This window comes from Lissotriton helveticus, chromosome 4_1 (genome assembly GCF_964261635.1).
Source record: "Lissotriton helveticus chromosome 4_1, aLisHel1.1, whole genome shotgun sequence".
NCBI lineage: Eukaryota > Metazoa > Chordata > Amphibia > Caudata > Salamandridae > Lissotriton > Lissotriton helveticus.
This window is the reverse complement of record NC_136063.1, coordinates 102,925,554-102,948,871: the sequence shown is the minus strand read 5'-3', so window position 1 is coordinate 102,948,871 and position 23,318 is coordinate 102,925,554.

Sequence of the window (23,318 nt, the reverse complement as noted above, 5' to 3'; positions counted from 1 at the left end):
TGGAATTAGCCGCCATATACATGCAACACATAGTGCGGCTTCATGGTTTCCCATCTGCATTAGTTTCCGACAGAGGAGCACAATTTGTGTCAAGGTTCTGGAAGAGTCTGTGCTCTTTGCTTCAAATAGACGTCCGTCTGTCCTCAAGTCACCATCCACAGTCAGATGGACAGACGGAGAGAGTCAATCAGTGTTTTGAGCAATACATAAGGAATCAGGTGTTGCAGTCTCCAGTGGATTGGGATGAGTTGGTTTGGTTGGCAGAAATCTCATATAATAACAGCACGCATTCCTCTATTAAGATCTCTCCATTCTTTTGCCTGTATGGCTATCATCCTAAATTGTTGCCCTCTGGTGGTTCCTTAGATTGTCCAACCCCTGCTGCTGCAGATAGAGTAGAAGAGTTACATGAAATACAGAGGAAGGCATTGGAGAGTCTTGAGATGGCCAAGGTGAGATACACAGAAGGGGCAAACCTACACAGAAGATTAGAACCCATATACACACCAGGAGATGAGGTTTGGCTTTCCACTAAATACATTACTCTCGGGGGTCCACGCAAGTTCAATCCCAAATACATAGGTCCCTATAAGGTGGAAAAAATAATCAATCCTGTTGCCATACGATTACTGCTTCCGCCTTCATTCAGGATTCATCCGGTTTTTCATGTTTCCCTACTAAAGCCGGTTGAACCAGGGACTACTCTGCCAGCAAAACCTACTCCGTTAACTCTGCAGGACTCGGAGGAATATGAAGTTGAATCAATCCTAGATTCCCGTAGAGTTAGGGGTACGGTTCAGTATCTGATTCACTGGAAGGGGTACGGTGTGGAAGAACGTACATGGGAACCCCTGTCTAACGTCCATGCACCCAGACTGTTAAGGGCTTTCTATAAAAGATACCCTGACAAGCCAAAACCGGTTGGGGGTTGTTGTGGGGGGAGTGTACTGTCATGCCCCAAGCCCCCTCCTAGTGCGCTGGCCCTTTAAACATGCACTACTTAGGTGCCCTTAACCCATGGAGCGACGCTTCACGTTCTTGCGTCTAGCTCCGTTGGGTCCGTTCCGGTGCCTGACTTCCTGTGCCTGACTTCCGGTTTCTCTTCGTCTTGGTGTTTGTTCCGTAGTGAGAGTCCTCGGCTCTGTTTGGTTCATCCTGAGCCTTTCCCGGCCGGCGCTCTCCTTACACATCGCCACCCCACCGCGCTTGTGTACATTTGACACGTTCTGTGTCTCTCCGCATTTAGACTGCATTGCAGTATTCTCTCATCTCGCCCGGCGGCCGGGTTTTACTCCGCCATCCGGCGAGATTCCCTTGCCATATCCTTTGCCTCATTTCAGCTCCGCTTTTCAGCCGGGCTTGGCTCCGCTGAAGAGCCGGGCATCCTCCCTCTGTTTTTGTCCTCCTTGGTGTTACGCTCCGCTTGTCAGCCGGGTTCTACTCCGCTGACGGGCCGGGCACACATTCTCCCTCACTTTGTCTTGCCTCACCGGGTTGCTCCGCTACCAGCCGGGTATTGCTCCGCTGGTGGCTGGGTGGTTTACCGGTGCTCTCTATTTAGTTAGTTAGGTCTTCTCCTTTTCCCTGATTTCACCATATTCCTTGGGGTTCGTAGTACTGGTGTTTATTCACCTCATTTTGGACTTGAACTATTGCGTGGACCAGTGAGGAGTGGGATGCAGATTCATGTTCCAGAAATACGGTAACAGCGCATTTCTGCGCTGCATATAGTGTTGTTATAAGTGTTACTGTATTGACTCTGACTCCTTGTTTTGATCATTATAGATGTTGTTCTCACCATCAAGAATATTGACTATCAAATGCTTATATTAGGATATCCTGTGGGGTGTGCTTCGAGGCTGTTAAAGACAATAGAACAGAGTGAGCACGATATATTGTTTGTCTCTTACTACGACAAGTATACATTGGGTACGTGAATTTATGAGGTTATTGTCTTCTTCACTACAGCTCCAGTTATATTCCTTTCCAGAGGTTTTCACATATGCATTCAGGGACAACAATGTACAAACATCTAGGTATGTGAGGTTATGTACGAAACTTAGGAATGTGATTGTCCTCTCCAGATTGAAGAATATAACTCTTTGCATTACAGTCTCTCCTGATTACCAAGTCCACACGAAGGTTGAAACGACCAGACTGAAGACCCTCAACACCCAGTTGTTACCCCAACCTTTCCTTGTTTTGTTTCCCTGTTTTCCCCTGGCTAGCCTCCTGTGCTCTAGTGCTTGATAGAGTAGTAGGCAGCAGGGGAAGGCTGTGGATTATACTTCGGATTCCTGACGCTCCTGCAGAATCATCGTGTATCCTTTACACCATGTGCCTATTTTTCAGCCACATTAGACCCAGTAGCTAAAGCATTGCCTAGCTGCCTCAGAGCTACAGCAGCGGCAGCAATCTCTATTCGCCAATCTGCTGGAGTAGTATTGGATAACACACTTACTGTTATGGTACCACATCCAGTGGACACTTTGTTAAACAGAACTAAAACACAACACCTCACGAGTGCTCGTGTATCTGGATATGAGCTAACACTCTTGGCGAGTCATATACATATTAAACGATGTAACACTTTAAATCCAGCCACATTGTTACCACTCCCAGATAAAAAGCATGCTCAGGAGCAGCATGATTGTTTTCTCCGCACAGAGGAGGAAACGAAAGGCAGGATTGATCTGAAGGATACTCCACTTAAGGACCCGATGGGATCCTATGGGTAGATGGTTCCTGTTTCAAACTCCCTAATGGAGAAACAACTTCAGCCTATGCTGTTACCACCATGCATACGATTGTTGAAACAGCACGATTAGACACAATTCAGCCCAGGCAGCTGAGTTAATAGCCTTGACCAGAGCGTGTGTGTTGTCAAGAGGGAAAAGAGTGAATGTCTATACAGATAGCCAGTACGCCTTCGGCGTGGCACACAGTTTTGGTCGCTTGTGGAAGGAGAGAGGATTTTTTACATCTCGTGGAACGAAAATACAGCATGGTCAATTGGTGACTGACCTTCTTGAGTCACTTGCTTTGCCTACACAGATAGCAATCATAAAGTGTAGCGCACACAAGAAGGTCACGGATGATGTTGGTTGTGGGAATGCTTTTGCGGATAAGGTAGCAAAAACTACAGCTAGAGATGCCACAAGTCACATGTATGTTGCGGGCCCTGCAAATTGGGTCAGAGAAGCTGGAATGTGTGAGGACACCATAGAGAGTGTAAAATCAATTCAAGGAGAGGCTACAGAGAAAGAATTGAGTAACTGGAAAGAAGGCACGGGAATGTTGGATGCAATGGGATGTTGGACGGAGTTGTCAGAGCACCAGCGTTGGCTGTTAGCAGACGCCTATGTGTTGCCTGTAGTTACTATGGCACATGGTCCAGCTCACATTAGTGCAAAGGGTATATGTAAGGTTTTGGCTCCGGTATGGCAGAATGAAGGTATTCTGAAGTGTGCGGAAAATGTGGTGAAACACTGCATTATTTGTCTAATGCATAACCCAGGAAAGGGAACCCCAACTCCAGCAGGTCATTTTGCTCCCCCGACATACCCTTTTGAAGTCTTGCAAATTGACTATATTCACATGGATCGGTGCAACAACCTCAAGTATGTCCTAGTGGTGGTATGTGCTTTCTCCCGATGGATAGAGGCCTATCCTTTGAAGGATAACACTGCTTTATCAACTGCTAAAATTTTGCTTAAAGAGTTCTTCCCTAGATTCGGTTTGCCGCGAATTGTCTGGAGTGACAATGGAAGTGAATTTGTGGGCCAAACTATGCAAAAAGTGTGTGCTGGTCTTGGTATTAGACAGAAATTCCATGCGGCAAACCATCTCCAATCAGCTGATTTGGTAGAGTGCTATAATTGCACTCTTAAGCACAAATTAGCAAAGATTCAGGCCAGCACAGGTCTTGCCTGGCCTGACGCTTTACCTTTAGCTCTCTTGTCTACCAGGACCACTGTGCATTCTTGAGTGGGACTAAGCCCCTACGAGGTGGTTTTCGGACGCCCAGCAAATATCTGGGGAGTCCCTCGTCCAAAAAAGTATTCAGACATACCATACCCAATGTTGATTGATTACTTACATGATTTGACTACTAAATTGAGTGTTCTTCGTCAACAGGTTCAAAGTGCTTTGCCAGAAGCCTCCACAGACCCAGGTCACTCGATCAAACCTGGGGATTGGGTCTGTGTGAAGAACTTTCAGAGAACCAAAAACCTGGAGCCCCGTTGGACAGCCCCTCGCCTAGTACTCCTCGTCACACGCACGGCGGTGAAAGTCCCGGGGAAGAAAAACTGGGTTCACGGCGTGCACTGCAAAAAGGTACCCTTGCCCTTGCCCTTCGACCAGTGGGTCCGCAGGGGCATAGGTGAGTCTGAAAGAGAGAAGATTCCCCGTTTCGTACCTTTTAGTAGCGGCCGGTTGGCTGGAACTCAGTCGAAGAAAGAAAGATGATGATATTCTTCAAGAAGCTATACCACCACATCTTCGAATAGACACCACGAATCCAGAAACATTGTTTCAAGACCAGACTATATTGAATAAGGGACGCTACAACCTCAGGCCTAGAACTATTAAAGACATTTGAACCTTTTTTTTATTCCTTTTTTAAACGAGATTATTGATGTACCATCTGTCCCCATTGCAGGGTCATGGTAGGAGTCTTGGACTGTACCCTGTTTTGGTGGCTAGGACCCCCAGGATTTGCAGTGTCATAAAAGCAAATAACTACAGCTAAGTGATGGGGAAGATTGCCGTGAGCAACAACATTTTTTAGAAAGGATGGATGGTACATCACGTAGGGAAAATAAGAAGACAGAGATGAAGCAGAAATACTGTAAATTATTGGGTAGTCGATTTGGCGTTACTTTGTGTATTTCGATGTTTTTATGCATTTTATTAGCATCTGCGGGTTGGATTGCTCATCTTCTACAGCCAAAACCCCTTTCTGATTCTACTTCTTTGCCTTCTCGCCTCTTTGTTTCCCAACATCAGACACATGCCTTTCCCCCGCATGAGCAGATAAGAAGGATTGAATACCTGAATAACTCGTTCATTCAACTATTACACCAACACCAATTAGCTGTCAACATAACTGATTGTTGGGTATGCGGACTCATGCATCATAGCACGCATTAAGGAATGCCCTACCTAGTCCTTCCCTTCTCCTATGAAGGATCGGCCTGGGCATACTTGGCTATGTTCTCGGCCGCATACCATAATCGACTAAGATACCCCATTGGTTCGTTCGGGAGTGGAATGTATTTTAGCCATAGTAGCTTGATAAAGGGAATAGTATCAATGGCTAAGATTGTAGATAAGAATAAGATACCCATCGATGAGAAACGAGCATTTGAAGGTTGGAATGTGACTCACTATATCACTAGCCTTAGTGATAAAACAAAGCAGGGAAAGTCTCCCCCAGTATGGACAGTACCCCATCAAGGTAATTTTTGCCTTCAGATTAACAGCAAGAAGACTGATATGACTCCCCGGACGACCCAGGTCCAATGAGCAAACTGAAACTAGTAGCCCCCACAATATCCCCTCTTCTCACCAGGCTGATAAATGCCTCCTTTTCCAGCGGGACAGTCCCCGTTAACTGGAAAAGGGCGACAGTACGGGCACTTATCAAAAAACCCAACCTAGACCCCCTGGACCCCTCAAACTTCAGACCCATCTCCCTCCTCCCAGGCATCAGCAAAGTGGCAGAAAGAATTGTAAATGAACAGCTCTCTACTTTTCTAGAGACAAACAACCTCCTTCGCCACTCCCAGACAGGGTTTAGACCAGGACAGGGGACTGATACCGCCTTCTTGGCCGTAACAGAGGAGACAAGGACCATCTTGGACGCAGGGGGTTCAGTGGCAGTGATCCTCCTGGACCTGAGCGCTGCTTTCGACACAGTGGACCACACCATCCTCCTCCACCGTCTCCAAAAAATCGGCATCACTGGGACTGCCCTGGCCTGGCTACAATCATTCTTGGAACACAGGACCTTCCAAGTAGCAGACAACTATGGTCGCTCCAAGGCTTTCCCCCTGAACTGTGGGGTTCCCCAGGGATCCTCCCTGAGCCCCACCCTTTTTAATGTCTACATGGCCCCTTTAGATGACATCGCCTCACCATTTGGCATAAAGGTGGTCATGTATGCCGACGACACACAACTAGTTGTCTCCATCAACCAGGCAGACCAATCCATGGAGAACCTAGTCTCATGCTTGCACAAAATATCCAAATGGATGGGCGACTCCAGACTCAAACTTAACGGAGAGAAATCCGAAATCATGCTCCTAGGCAACCCAAACAAACTCCCTAAAACCCTCGCCTGGCCATCCAGCATGGGCATCCCTCCCGCACCTAAACAAGAAATCAAGAGCCTGGGCTTTTGGCTCGACCAGGACCTTAGCTTCAGAGCCCAAGCAAGAAAGACAGCCGGCACCTGCTTTGGGCTCCTGCGAGCAGTTCGGAAGATCCTCCCCCTCATCCCCCCCAGTCTAGGAAAATTTTGATCCAGGGCCTCATCATAGCGAGACTGGACTACGGAAACGCCTTGTACCTGGGCGCACCAGTAGCTGTTATAAAAAAACTTCAGCACGCCCAAAATGCTGCAGCAAGACTACTAACGGGGACGAATCCAAGGTGCTCAGCTAAACCCTCCCTCAAGGCACTTCATTGGCTTCCCATCCAGGAGCGCATCGCCTTCAAAGCCCTGTGTATCTCCCACAAAATCTTACAAGGCAAAGGCCCACCCATATTAAGATCTCTTATTAAGCCCCACAAATCCACCAGACAGCTCAGGTCGGACTCTCTACTCCTGGCAAGCGTCCCCAGAATAAAAAGAGCTCACACGGGCGGGCGCCGCTTTTCTTACAATGCTCCTAAGCTCTGGAACAGCCTCCCCATTAGCATCTGCAAAGAAAACAATCTGCTTACATTCCGCAGACTACTGAAAACCAGGCTGTTCCCTCAATAATCCCTCCACAGGAGCACTATTAGACTGTCACTTTAGCGCTGGGACGCCCGAGGGTAGCTACGCGCTCTATAAATCCGCAATCAAAATCAAATCCGCAATCAATATACAACAGAATTGTTCCCATACGTATGTCTTCACATCCCAGAATTCCCCTCCATTGGTTCCATCTCAGGGTACATACTTTGTCTGTGAGGACAGAGCCTATAGATGGCTCCTGTCTGACTTCTCAGGAACATGCTATATAGCCTTTTTGCTTCCCCCTACATACACTGCCCCTTTAGGTCATCACAGAAATAGATATGGTAGAGGGATAATTGAAACCAAAGATACAGCGGGACAACAAAGAGGTGATTTCTTTAAAGGATTTCTCCCTTTCTGGGGTCCAATGGTCAACAGTAGGCATATCAGGCAGCTGACTCGTGTGGTCGAGACCACCATTGATGTTACTATAGGTGCTTTAAGTAACATTACAGCAGAATTCAGGCTGATAGTCTCATGACATTGCAGAACAGGATTGCATTAGATGTTATCCTAGCAGACCGAGGAGGGGTCTGTAGATTGATTGGATCTAGCTGCTGCATCTACGTCCCTGATGACGCTCCGACAATATACCAGGCCATCTCCAAATTGCATACCATCTCCGAGTTGATTCATCAGGACGAAGGAGACTGGTCTTTGGTAGGATGGTTCTGGGGATTATTGTCTGTTTGGGGATGGAAGATACTAATTTTCCTTGAAGCGATATTAGCCATCATATTTTCTTGTGGTCCCGCCATTTGTAGGCCATTTGTGGTCTACTTGCCACTATGTGTGTCCCAACACCTGTGTCCAAGAAGACAGAGAATATTAGGATGATGGTACAGCAACAGTTTGATGACCTTATGGCCATTGAGGTCGACTCCGACTCAGACTAACATGAGTTTGGTGCTTTTGCCTAAGTAATGGCAAAAGGAGGGCCTGAGGTTCTGTATTTCGCGACTCTGTTTGTGTTCGGCTGCCATTTTGCGACTTACCTCCATTTTGTGTTGCCCTCACTCAGGCAGCACGGCCAACCAGGTATTTGTGGTTGTCGTTTTCCTGCATTCACATACTAAGTAACCTTTTCGCCTCTATTTACTAGTCTAGTGTCAGGGTCTGACCGAGTACAACAATCCATGTCTCATTAACTAATCCCCGTCCCGACTATCTGTAGGTTCGCACCATTCTTTCCTGAGGCTATCTTATCTGCTGTCCTTCACCATTCCCTCCATGAACTCTCTGATTCCTCAACTGTCCTTCTTAAACATGCAAATGTGTTTCTTCACCTGCAAGTTGAATTGTGTGGGTTCATTTGCAAATAGCTTAAGGAGTTGGGTAACAAACACAGCCAACAACCAAGCTTGTTTGAAGTTATGTAATACTTTGCTTTCCGAGTCCCTCGCATTTGTCTGATTTGTATGTCTTGGGACTGTTCATTGTGTATCTCAAATGTATATAAACCCGTGTGCCACGGAGTTCGAGAGCAGTCTCCTTTGAACATACCTTCTGTACTTCAGGGACAACTGTGCTGGCTGCAGCTAATAAAATACGATATTCTACGCCAACGGAGTGTCCGGTGTCTCTGTTCGACCAGGCAGGAGAACTCGAAGATTTAGGCGTACCCTGCGCCGCCGGGCCTTTAAGGCTCCGGTTCTTCATTGGTGCTAACAACACTTACAAAAGATATAGGTTTACCTATATCTAAGTTCACTGCACTTAAAATCTATGTCCCCCCTAGAGCAGGCCTTATAATCCTGAAGGCAGGGTGCTTGGTCTTAGTCTGAGGGTGCCCCTGCATGAGCAGGACATCCCTACAGCCCATGGAGTCCATTCTCTTGGGTTGTAAGTGAGACAATCTCCTGGAACATAGCAGGGGTTAGCAAAATCTGCAACAATGAAAATCTGAAGCAGTTTCTGGAATGTGGGGACTTAATCTGTCTCCAAGAAACCTGGGCCTTGACCTCCACCCCCCTGGCTGGGTATTATGAGTTCCAAGTACCAGCAACGAAAAGGAACCTTTTCGGCCGCCCAGCAGGTGGACTATCTATATTCGTAAAACATGCGGGCGCATTCGATGCCTCCCACATCAACGTGAACACGGTCGGTCTACAAGCGCTACTGATAAGGGGTCTGAGCCTCACTAGTCTACCAATTAATCTGCTTGTATTAAACTGCTACATCAACCCCGCACAGACCCTTATGAAAGACCACCTGGAGGCTCTGGCATCCAACTTGGAGGACCTGTTAATCAAATACAATACACATCAGGTCATCTTAGCAGGGGACTTTAACTTAAAAGACCTAGATAACTTGGAAACCCTTCCTCGAGGCACAGGAAGGGTGGCTCCCCTGTGCGACCTCTTCCGCAGCTACAAACTGTCATCCACTCATACGCAGAAAAAACTAGGTTCAAGCACCTGGCAGCCACATCCCACTTTTCGGAATCTGTCCAGAATTGACTACATCCTGATAAGTGGGACACTGGCGGATAGAATGACTGACTATGAAGTCGTGAACCGACAGGACAGCGACCACAGGCCATTAAAAGCTTCATTCCAGCTGGTCATACCGGCCACCACCCCGTATCACACCATTGGGGAGTCAAGCGGGGAGGAGATACACACTGCCCTGCAGAGAATCAAGTGGACAGACAAGACAGAGGGAAAACTTCAATCATGGCTATGTCAGATACAGCAAGGGAGTCTGCCCGCACTTGGTCCCCCCACAACAGGATGGGTGCAAATCATCGAGGACCTACAAAATAAACTCGGTAATCCTAAATCACATAATCCAACAATAAAAGTGCCCTTCAAGAATCGGAGAATTTGCCCCCAGGATATCCAGGAACTTAAACGACTTCTGCGCAAGGCCTGCGCAGCAAAGAAAAGAAGTGGCCACCAAGCAGAAGGGCCCTCAATATCGGAACTGAGGATCTCCCTAAGGAAGAAGTTATGGGAACTAAAAACAACGGACACGGAAAGCAAATGGCTAAAAGTCTTCCTTCTTCTCAAACAAAAGAACCCTGCTCAACTCTGGAGCTTCATTAATCAGCTGAGCAACCGAGGGCCAACGAGGGGAAACGGGGTAGCCGAAAAAGTTTGGATCCAATACGTGGAACAGCTATACGAATCTGCCCCCAGCCAGGAACCCCTGACAGTGGACAGGGTGGAGCTAACCGAGAAAGTCCAACAGCCATGCCTCCAGTTAGAAACAGCCACCTTATCCCCAAGAAACAACACAAGGGGTAACAGCTCCCCGGTCGCTGCCCTCACAACCACATCAACCTGGGCGAACACCAGACAGGTCATCAACACCATCAAGCGGATGAGGAATGACGGCGCGCCGGGGCCCAACGGGATCCCAGCACCTGTCTTTAAACAGGCAGCAGAGTTCTGGGCGACACTTTTAACTCCACTCTTTAGTTACGCCTACCACACCACAATAATCCCCGACTCTTGGAGGGGCTCCATACTGTTTCCCATCTTTAAAAAAGGTGACCGCTCCGAGCCTTCGAATTATAGGCTTATTGCCTTGCTTGACTTGGAGGCCAAGGCATATGCACGCCTATTACTCACCGATGTGGAAAAATGGGCAGAAGAGGAAAAAATAATACCAACATATCAGACTGGTTTCAGAGCCAAGGCCTCTACAATGGACAATGTCCTGGCGTTAGCACATCTTTCAGCCAAGGCAACCCAGAAAAACCATCCCCCATTATTCTGCTGCTTTGTGGACTATAGTACAGCATTTGACAAAGTGGACAGAAAACGCCTTTGGTGGAAGTTAGAAAAATGGGGGATAACATCGAAACTCTTGTAGGCTATAATGGCACTTTAGGAGGCCACCTGGGTGCGGGTTAAAACAAGCACACACACTGTCACTCGCAAAATATCTACAGCAAATGGGCTGAAGCAAGGGTGCGTGCTGGCCCCCCTCCTATTTAATCTATACACTGCGGATTTGGGAGAGGCCCTAAAAGGTGCCAGTCTAGTAGCACCCAGACTAGGAAGCATAAAGCTACCACTTTTACAGTACGCCGACAATACAGCCGTTATGGACCATACGAGGATAGGCTTACAAAGAGCTCTAACGGCCTTAAACAGTTTCAACATTGCCAACAGCCTGACGGTTAACAAAGGGAAAACCAAGGTCATCATCTTCGGATCGTTCCGTCATAAACGGCACGCACAGTGGCAGCTGGGGAACGCTCAAATACACTCAGTGGCCTCTTACAATTACCTGGGGGTCTGGTTTTCGGAACAGGCAAAAGCAAATGTCCACCTCAATCATCTGGCCTCAAAAGCTACTAAGGTAACACACCTGTTAAGACAACTAAATCGGAACCTGATCAGCCCCTCTGCTAGCCCAATTTTGATAGCTCTAAGAGCAAAGCTTCTGCCCGCAATCTCCTATGGGCACTTGGCATTTCCAGGGAAGTTGGATGCACTCCTCACCTCTGCCCAAATTAAGGCGTACAAGTCGGTGTTACACATCCCAAGGTCCGCTAGGAGAAGCAGGCTGAGACTGGAGCTTGGCCTTGCAAGGCCAGACGTGATCGGCCAGGGGGAGCTCATCAAACTGTACCTAGGATATTAAAGGCCCCGGCCAACTCCCTAAAATACCATCTGCGCCCCATCTTCGAAGATCCAGCATCGACATGGCACATTAGGCTGGGAAAAGCAACTAAAGCCCTTAAGTTAGTAGAAGAAAATCTACCGCGGCAGGACATCCCGCTGAACTTTTGGAAGAGAGCTATCAATAAACAGGTGAATGTAATCTCCTTTGAACTTGATCACAGATCCACTCGTCGAAGCCCCAATTTGGAACCCCTAAACAACTCCTACATGGTGGGCAAAGCACAACCATATCTAAGCGAGGCCATCACAACACATGCCAGAAGTAAAATTCTATCCATGAGGCTGGTCACGCTCGGGATAGCCGATTTCAACCCTGCTTGGGCCCAAAAAGGGGTCCCCACATCATGCAGGCTTTGCACATACAAGAGGGAATCTTGGCTGCACCTTCTTTGCTGCTGTCCTCATTTCAAGAGCGAACGTCGGCGACTGCTGCGCCCGATCTGTCTCAATCAGAACATTACAACATGCTCAGAAGCATCAGCCCTGTGCCTGTCAACCACTAACACCATGTTCCTAGCGCGATCAGCGAAATTTGTTCACCAAATTAGTATAGCACTAAAAACTCATAATGAGCGTACCCCCCCCTAACTTAGGATAATCACCACAACAAGAACTGATATGAGCTGAACAGAACCAGACCCGTTGTTCCACCGAAAAAGTCACCAGCTCGCCATCGTAACCAACAACGCAAAGTCTTACCTGAACCAATACAAATGCTGGGAACTCCTAATCAATGAGACTAAGACTGCGGGAGTTGCACTCCTCTCCACCCATTTTGCTCTCCCCTATATACCATTATCCTAATCAGCATAGGCACACTTTTTATTCTTTATCTTGTTTAGAAGGTTATTTTAGAATTATTGATCTTTGTACTTTCTCTTTTACTGTAAAGATTTTAATTAATTGCGCAGTCAATAAAAACCTAAGTGAGACATGTAGAGGGGCACCTTGACATTATGCGTTGACTGGCTGTAACGAATCCTGTTGTGTTTGGTATCAAACATGTTGGAATCATACCCCCACACCGTAAACGTTGTGGGAGTATGATTCCAAGCACTGTAAAGGCCCTCCGTTAGGCCTTCAGGGCTCCCTGTACCAGTCTCCTAGACCGAGACAGCACAACATGGTTGCTGCTGACCAGACACACGATTCTGCCCTCCTGCTGCTGAGCCCACCTCAAGCAGGGGAAGGCAGAACAATAGGCATCCTGTCACAGGGAGGTGTGACCACCTTCCAGACAGGGTTTAGTGTATTGGGGCAGGGTGGGGGTGCTTGCCAGCGCCACATAGTCTGAGTGCTAGGCACACTTGATGTCCTCCATGCATAGTCCAATCCAAACCAGTTCAGGCAACGGTTGGCTCCTGCTCTGTCGCGAAACTGGACAAAGGACAGGGGAGTATCCTCCCCCTTGTCCAGCACCTCCTTAGGGAGGGACCCCTGAATTATCTCAACCCTTTCCTTAGGGTACGTAAGGGCTTATCTGAGGATAGGTCCCTAGATTTGTCGTGGGACAAGATTGAATTTCAGACACCACTTCTTCTTCGACCGTCTGGGCACTCTGGACTTTGCTCTGGGCATCAAGGCTGCAAGCAAGAAGACTCCTGCTGCTCCTGATCTCCTTGCCTTGCTCGTCTGCTGCAACGTCCGTGCCTGTGTACTATACAGGAACCTTCCAAGGCCTCTGGGCATCCTAGACACCAGAAGGAATCTCCCTTGAAGTGAAGGAGTAACTTCCCTGCATCTGCAGGCACTGCAACTAAGCTGACCGATCTGCTGATCCTGGGCTCCCTTGTACTCCTAAAGGCTCAGCAACACAGGTGGTAGTTCCTAACATCCCTCAAGGCCTGACCAGTCCTCTCACCAAGTTTGAGGCCAGTATCCCTTTTTGGAGCCGCAGGAACCGAACCCATGTGCACCACGTTGACTTGCAGTTGCAAAGGCTTGTTGACTTCCTTCCACCAAGATCTACGGGCTCCAAGTAGCCCCAATCTCAAGCATCTCCAGTGACCAAGATCATTGTCCTCACCACAACACTTGCATCGTGGCCCTGCTTCTTTGGTGAGCTGTTCGAGGTCCTCTCGCGACTCCAGTGCCTCTGGCCTGTGGGTCCTCTTGAGGGTCATCCTTGAATTCTTTTGCTCCCCTGATTGCTCAGGCCTGCCCTGACTCCCCTCCTCATGGTGAGTCACCTGGACCATGCTGGTCCCGACATTGCACCTTCATTTTCCACGTTGTTTGCAGTTGCCAAGGCTTGTTGGTGCTCCCGACAGACACCGACCCCTCAACTCTCGACATACAACGTGGCATAGCTCGTGAATGGCTCCTGGTCTTCCAGTGTCACCTGATCCTCGCAGCTGCAGATCCAAGGTCACCATAAACTCTCCTGCAACACCCGACATTGATGGGCAGTTGCCTTCTGTGCCTCCTGGTCACTTTAAAGTGGCATAGACTCTGTCTCTCTGCTTTCAGGCACTTCTCGACTTGAATCCACCTTTGGGTTCCACCTGACACTTTCTCCTTCTCCAGCAGTGGCATCTTCCTGAAGTCCTCCATTGGGTTTGACGGCGGTTTCCGACACTACTTCACACCTATGCACCCGGCTCCCCTGGGGAAGGTATCCTGGTTCCTAAGGTACCCACGGGTGGGGTGGCTCTCCCACCTTCTGTCTTCCACTGGGTTTCTTCAGAGTCCACTGGAAAGGGTCCTTCTTCTTTAAAATTGCAACCACGACTTTCCACTGACTTGCATTGATCCTGTGGTCGTGTTTCCACTCTGCGCACAGCCTAGGTGGTGCTCCTAGTTACATACCTTGGGTGGTTCCTTGGGTCCCCGGCACTTCTACGTCTTGAGTCGTGGTTCGTATACCACTAATTTAGTATATGGTTTGTCTCCTCCTGGTGACCACTGTGTATTACGTGCTAATTACCTGTTTCTATTGAAAAGTATTGTGTGCATTGTGGGTATCTCCAGCTAGGAGATACCTGAATGGTTAGTGAATGTTATATAATAAATACATATTTTTATAAATACACGGTCTGGTTCTTTTTCACTTAATCTATATCAAGAAGGTTATGTTCTGGTGAAACAAGCAGCTTTACACTTCTTCTGGACTAAGCCTGAAGGCTGCTCTGCACAGCTACTACTCAGAGAGCTTTCTAAGTTTGTCTAAGACCACTAAAACCACCGTAAGGGTTGTCAGGATTGGTGCACGGTGGCCACTTACATAAGTGCACAATATACCAAGCCAGCTTCTCACAGGTGGTGTCTGGTGTTTTGTCCATTATGCTTTCCCTACCACAATTTGCTTTCTAGAACCTAATGAGGACAGGGAAGAGGTTTCAAAAGACGGAGGGTGAGATGGCAGCCCTGCTAAGTGTCACGCATCAGGCGTGACTCTATCGCATTTCAGTGTGGTGGTCCGCATCACCGCACTGAAATGAAAAGTCACGCATTTCCGTAGGTCACAGATCTTTACTTGCACTTAATTCGGGCCCTGTGAATGAGGACGTGACAGGCTGCCGAGAACGGCCTGATAACAAGGGCCCCATTCGCGTAAAAGCTCTATGCAAGAGATGTTCGTCTACAGGGCGATTCCAAACATCTCCACACAGCCTCGGCTGACACTAGATCACGTGGCAGGAAGAAACTGTGTGATGTTTCCGGCTACGGGATGACGTCCTGTGTTACCAGAACGTTACCAGCTACGCTGTAATAACTCACTACGCAGGCATATGCCAGATCGGAAGTTATTGTTCGCTTGCTAAGGGGAACAGATCTAGTGGAAGCCTCGAAACTATTGCCGAGTTCAACTTCACACGTGCTAGAATGCGCATTTCACAGAATGGTGCTCTGCTGTCACCGAGAGTCTACAACGTCCAGTTTGGTATTTCATTTCCAATTGAGGCTTATTTTGTCTTCCTTAACAGACAAAATCACCCTAATATTAAAATGCGCAATGTATGTGCTTAAAATTATTTTAAAGCTATCATAAAGCGTCATCGTCACTGTGCTGAGCCTGTTCCAGCTGTGCTCACTGTTTGGCTTTCTTTGTTTCAATGGATGCACTGATTTAGCCCTGCCACAGTGCCTCGTGCCCCTCCAGTTCGGTGTGGGCCAGGACTCTCAGCCCAGGCAGAAAGGAAAGTCTTGAGAACGGCCCTTCACCAACCGTCGTCTAGCTCATACAGTAATTTTCCATCTACGGAGCACTGCTGGTTTCTCTCAGGTCGGTCGAGTCCTCACTTTTCAAGGTAGGAAGGAGTGCGAGCATTGAAAAAATATGCCAGATATTAACATTTGTTCATGTACACATAAAGACATTTGTATTCACTTTTAACATGACTTTTCAGATTTTGTTCATTTTACGTATCTTTCAGGTATCATTACGCGAAGCTCTAAAGCACATTTACCTGCTGTTTGTAGTATGAACTAATGAGGGAGAAAATACTAACTTTTTGTGATTTTCTTTTTCTAATTTTCTACCGACTGGTACAGTAAAGTGAGAGTTTTTGGTTGCACAAATGGGTGTAAATTCTGATATGTATATGTTTCCCTGGTCTTCATTGCTTTATTTTGCTCGCAAGAAAGTGTCACTCATAGTTGTTGAATGTCACTCATAAGTACACTGAAAAAATGAAAATGTCACTCATAAGCAAGCCGGTGGTGTAAGTTACAACTACACTATTGACCATTTATGCATTCTCATAATTGAAAGGAATATTTCATTCACATGCTGTAGAGTTGGCATTCTAGCGTTCATGCTACGTCACCACGTAGCGTGAACGGCGGCCATTTTAGGTCGCGCGCGAGGAGCGCGAAATCGGGTGCCAGAGCGCAGAAGATCGGCAGCAAGCTCGGCGCTCTCTGCAGTAGTGTATATAGATAAATAAATAGCGGTGTAAACAATCCAGTGTCCTGTCATCCTTGGGGGAAAATATAACCTCTACAGTGGCGACGAGGCTGGGACCTAAAAAAAACACAAGGAAAAAAGAAACGGAAATATTGGGAAAGGTACCCACAGCAGCAACAGGAGAAGACACCCAGACAGCACTACAAGATTGGCCCACAGGAGGTGGCCAGATAACCACGGAGAGCGCGGCAGAAGCGGCGGTGCACCAACTTCTGTGATAAGGATCAAAGAGTCCAGGTACAAGGGCACCACATACCCAGGTCTAAGAGGGAGGAATAAGCGCACCCAGGAAGGGTGAGGCAGCAGGAACACAGCCAACCCAGGCCCAACAGGCGCCAGCAAGCGCACAGGGGGGCAACACTGCGTGGAAAGTCCCCAACAGAGCAGGAGCACTGGCGGAATCAAGGGGCAGTGATAGAGGAGACAGGGAGTCCCCAACTCCACCCGGAACAGGGAGAGGAGAGCAGTGCACCAGGTAGCCCCAAGAGCCTGAATACAGCGCCGGAAAAGCGCGAAGCCATGTGCTTGCAGACATCCTCAGCGACGGCTCCGATACCATTCCTGCCCAAACCGGGAGAACCCCTGATGAAGTGGGATGATTGGAGAGAGTACATTCTAAATTATATTGAGGTCCTGGAAGACGAAAATGAGGAGGCGTTCACGAGTAAAAGGAAAAGTCGGATTTTACTGCACAACCTAGGCCCGGAAGGGATCAGGGTATTTAAGAACCTAGTACCCAAGCCCCGGCAGGATGCAGATGACGACGTCTTCGCCCATGCAATCGAAAAACTCAACGAGCACTACCGGCCGGCAGTGTGCGTGTCGATAGACCGCTACAACTTTCAGCAGCGGAAACAAGAAAATGGAGAATCAATCGACGAGTGTGTGGCAGCGTTAAAAAGGTTAGCGACGACATGCAAATATGGCGCCCTCAATGGTGAGTTCATCAAGGACCAAATGGTGATGCACACAACAAATAAAACGGTACAGGACAAACTATGGGCGAGCGGAGATGCCAAGTTGAAAGAAGTGATAGCGATAGTGAAAAAGGCGGAATTGTCGCGGAGTTGCGCAGACGCAGCTAAAAGAGAACCAGCGGTGAGACCAATGGTAAATAAAATAGACGAGGAAGAACCCAAAGGAGGGAACAAGAACATGGGTGCGGCCTACAGAGGACCCAACAAGTGGCAGGGGATGCCAGGACCACAAGGGAAGCAGACGAAAGGAAGTAAGAATCCCTGCTACCGTTGTGGCAGTTCGGCTCACGAAGCACACGACAAGAGATGCCCAGGGTTTCGCGCTAAGTGCATGTTTTGCGGCATATTGGGGCATTACGAGAAGGTATGCCGGAGGAAGGCAGGCCGCAACATGGTGAAGTATGTGGACCAAGACCAGGAGGACATGGAAGGAAGATGTCAGGAGGAAGAGGGCACGGTGCTATGTATAGAGGATCAGGTACTAAGTGTGGACATCAGGAGGTCGAGCAAACCATTACTTGACATGCTAATAGGCGGTGTGATGATAAGCATCGTAGCGGACTCAGGATCACCATACACAATAGTCCAGAGAGCAGTCTGGACTGAGAAATTCATGCCCCATTTGGGTCCAAGGTTGGAACCGCCAGACATCAGACCCGTCACGTACAATGGAGATCGCATCCCAATGGTGGGGTTTCGACCGTTGAAATTTGAGTTCAGTGGACGAAGTGCCGACTGTAAATTATATGTGTCAGAAAAGGGCCCGTCGGTTCTAGGCTGGATGGAACAAGGAGACCTGGGCATCAAGCTGGACCCCGGCGGAGCAGTACAGGTGCTGATGACGGCGCCGGAGCAATGGCCGGACCTAGAAAAGTGGAAAAGAGACTTCCCAAAGATGTTCGATGGAAAGGTCGGGAAGTTGGATATTCTCGCACAAGATTGTCCTCAAGATGGATGCCAAGCCGGTATCACACAAAGTGAGGAACGTACAGATCGCAGTGAGGGAAGCAGTGCAACTGGAACTGCGGGAGATGGAAAGGAACGGTATAATAGAACCCATCACGTGTGCGGAGTGGCTAGCGCCCCTGGTGGTGTTAATGAAGCCAAGCGGCAAGGTCCGGTTGTGTGTGGACCTACGTGAACTAAACAAAAGCATTGTGGTGGAAAAGTTCCCGTTGCCCCGCATCGAGGAAATGTTAGCAAAAACTAAGGGAACAAAATGGTACTCCACCATTGACCTGACATCGGAGTACCACCAGTTAGTGTTACACCCGGAGAGTAGGAAGTTGACGTCATTCATAACTCCCTTCGGGTGTTACCAATTCTGCAGAATGCCTTTCGGACTTGCCTCAGCAGCGGCCGTCTTCCAGAAACTCATGCACCGCCTCTTCAAGGACATGGAATGGATCCAATACTTCCAAGATGATATCCTGGTGATGGGTAGAGACCGACGGGATCATGACACTAAGTTCTCCAGAGTACTGAAGGTGTTGGAAGATAAAGGACTAACCGCAGAGTGGGAGAAGTGCCATCTAGGGATGGCTTCAGTCACCTATGTGGGACATGAAATTGGTGAACAGGGAATCACACCAAAGAAGGAGAATGTGAAGGCAATATGTGACGCTCCACCCCCCTCCAGCAAAGAAGAGGTTAGGTCCTTTCTAGGGATGGCTGAATACTACAGCAAGTTTGTACAACACTTCGCGACCAAGACTCACCACATGAGGCAACTCACGAGAGAAAAGACGGCATTCGCCTGGACGGAAGAGACGCAAAAGGAGTTCGAATGCATCAAAAGGGATGTTGTTCAGGCCATACCCCTCCAGGGGTACGATCCGCAGGGTCAAACGATGTTGACGACGGATGCCAGCGACAAAGGGCTGGGAGCAGTCCTAATGCAAGACAGGGGTAGAGGAACAATGGAGACATTGAGCTTCGCATCCAGAGCCCTGACAGACACAGAAAAGAAGTTTAGTGTCATCGAAAAGGAAATGCTTGCAGTAGTGTGGGCCATGGCCAGGTTTCCCCAGTTCTTATGGGGCACGAGGTTCCAACTTAAAACGGACCACAAACCATTGGTGAGAGTTCTCACATCTAGTGGGCATGCGAGCGGCACTCCCAGAACTGCGAAAATGACCCTCAAACTGTTGGAGTATCGATACGACGTGGAATACATCTCGGGAAGCAGGAACAAGGTAGCAGACTACCTGAGCAGGGCTGCAGCAATGGAATTAGCAGATGAAGAGAAGGAAGTGAGGCGGGGAGCTGTGACCTGACCTGACCTGGTCGGATCCGGTCGCTCCTCCCGCCGCGTGGCCCACCCTCAGTGTGCCCGGTCTCTTTGCTGCCGCTGCTGCCCGTGAGTTCTGCCTCACTGTTGCCCCTGATCTCGCCGTACCGGTATTTCGTTAAAGGTTGCCAGTATCTGTATTGTATTGTGCCAGTATCTGTACTGTATTGTATTGTGCCTGCTCTCGCCCTCTGTCTCGCCTCACTGTTGTGCCAGTATCTGCATTTGTTTGCCAGGACCTCTATTGTGCCATTATTTGTCCCCTCTTGTTCTCCGTTGTGCCCCTGATTGAGTTTGTGTGACCCCATCGCCGTTTCCTCTCCCGCTGCACTTCCCCGCTCCCCGCTCCAAGCCGCTGCTCCCCGCGGCCCACTCCTGTCCCCTCCAGCATCACAGCACCGCTCCCCTCCCCACTCGCCACCCCGCTCCCGCCTCCCAGCTGCTCCTCCCTCGCTCTGCCCCCCCCCACTCTCCACTTATGGCAGAGTCCACGCGTACGCGCAGCGTTCACGCACAGCGGGCGCGCGCCAAAGGCAAGCCCGTCTACGCCCGTCCACGCTGGACCGCGCCCAGCACCAGGACCCCTGGCCCCCGACGATGCCTGCCCCCACGACGGACCTACGACGCCGCCACCCTCCACGCACTCAACGCCGGCCGAAACCCCGCCTGCTACCGAGCCACCCCGAAACACACCCAAGGACCCTTCACCTGCCAAGCCTGCAAATTCACCTGCCTCCGGACCTGCACCGCACCCACCAGGCCGAGCACCAACAAAAGCCACCTCAAGTGCATCCTGCTCAACACCCGCTCCGTCCACAGACACGCCATCGAACTTTGGAACCTGCTCGACACAACTTCACCAGACGTCGCCTTCCTCACAGAAACCTGGATGAACGCCTCCTCGGCACCCGACATCGCCATCGCCATCCCTGACGGATACAAGATCACCCGGAGGGACCGCATCAACCAGACTGGGGGAGGCATCGCCATCGTACACAGGAACACCATCCGCATTACGACCGACTCCAACGACACCTTCTCCGCCGCCGAGCACCTCCACTTCCAGATACACACCGACCCAAAGACGACCCTCAGAGGCACCCTCGTCTACAGACCCCCGGGACCACGCACACAATTCAGCGAAGACATCACGGACTTCATCAGCCCGCACGCCCTCCCCTCCGCTGACTACATCCTCCTTGGAGACCTCAACTTCCACCTGGAGAACAACAAGGACCGCAACACCGCCACCCTGCTGGACAACCTCGCCAACCTCGGACTCAAGCAACTGGTCAACACCCCCACCCACTACGCCGGCCGCACGCTTGATCCCGTCTTCTCATCCAGCAAGCACATCACCTTCAGCCACTCCACCGGACTTCACTGGACCGACCACAGCTGCGTCCACTTCAGTCTCAGAAGAACCACGACCCACCACCACCCGCAACAGGTTCCTCACAGGAGCTGGAGCAAGATCACCGCCGAGCAGCTCACCACCTCCCTCAGCCAGAACCCACCCGCCAGCACAACGGACCCCAACGAAGCAGCCCGCAACTTCACACAGTGGATCACCAACTGCGCAGACGACCTCGCGCCACTGAAGAACCCTCCCAGCAGACCCAGAAGCAAGAAAGCCACCTGGTTCACCGATGAACTCAAGGACTCCAAGAAGAACTGCTGCACCCTCGAGAAAGCCTGGCGCCTCAACCAGACCACAGACAACATGACCGCTCTCAAACAAGCCACCCGCAAGCACCACCAGCTTATCCGCACCACCAAGAAGAAATCACTGAAGGAACGACTGGACAACAACGCCCACGACAGCAAGGAACTCTTCAGCATCGTCAAGGAGTTCTCCAACCCCAGCACCGGCAACAACGACATCACTCCTTCACAAGACCTCTGCGACTCTCTCGCCTCGTTCTTCCACCGCAAGATCGCCGACATCCACAACAGCTTCGGCGCACCATCCACGCACCCAACCGTCGAACCAACGCCCCCCACCGCCACCCTCCGCACCTGGACCACGGTGACCACCGAAGACACAGCCCGCACGATGAACACCATCCACTCCGGATCTCCAACCGACCCCTGCCCCCACCACGTCTTCAACAAGGCCAACTCCATCATCGCACCCCAACTCCGGGACAACATCAACATCTCCTTCAACACCGCCACCTTCCCGGAGAGCTGGAAGCATGCCGAGCTCAGCGCCCTACTGAAGAAACCAACAGAGGACCCCACCGACCTCAAGAACTTCCGCCCCATCTCGCTCCTCCCTTTTCCTGCCAAAGTCATCGAGAAGACCGTCAACAGACAGCTTGCCGCCTTCCTCGAGACGAACGGATCCCTCGACCACTCGCAGTCCGGTTTCCGAGCCAACCACAGCACCGAGACCGCCCTCATCGCAGCCACCGACGACGTCAGAACCCTGCCCGACAACGGGGAAACAGCGGCCCTCATCCTCCTGGACCTCTCTGCAGCGTTCGACACTGTCTGCCACCGCACCCTAGTTCAACGCCTCAGCAACATAGGTATCCAAGAGAAGGCACTGGAGTGGATCATCTCGTTCCTCGCCGGAAGAACACAGAGAGTCCGCCTCCCCCCGTTTCGATCCGAGGCCACCGAAGTCATCTGCGGCGTACAGCAAGGATCATCACTCAGCCCCACCCTATTCAACGTCTACATGAGACATCTTGCAGCCATCGCACGCCAACACAACCTCAACATCATCTCCTACGCCGACGACACCCAACTGATCCTCTCCCTCACCAGAGACCCCGCCACCGCCAGAACTAACCTACATGAAGGGATGAAAGACGTCGCCGAGTGGATGAAGAACAGCCGCCTGAAACTGAACTCAGACAAGACGGAAGTCATCATCCTAGGACCATCGCCCTCCGCCTGGGACGACTCCTGGTGGCCCCCCGCCCTGGGCACCACTCCCAAGCCAACAGACCACGCACGCAACCTGGGCTTCATCCTGGACTCCTCCCTTGCGATGACCTGACAAGTCAACGCCGTCTCCTCATCATGCTTCAACACCCTACGCATGCTCCGCAAGATCTTCCGATGGATCCCGACCGAAACCAGGAAGACGGTCACCCAGGCACTCGTCACAAGCCGACTGGACTACGGAAACACCCTCTACGCCGGAACCACAGCCAAGCTACAGAAAAGACTCCAACGCATCCAGAACGCCTCCGCCCGACTCATCCTGGACATCCCCCGACGCAGCCACATCTCCGGCCACCTGAGGGACCGTGTACCCAAGAAGGTAGAGAGAGGGGGTCCACGATGGCCAGCAGGAGAGAAGTGACGTCCACCCCGGTAAGATGCACAAGGGGGGTGGGGGGGGCGATTGATTGTGAGACCTTCCAGGTTCCGGGACTATGAGATGGATGATGGTCAATAACACCCCCATGACTGTGTTTATCCATGTGATACAAAAAGGGGGAGATATGTAGAGTTGGCATTCTAGCGTTCACGCTTCGTC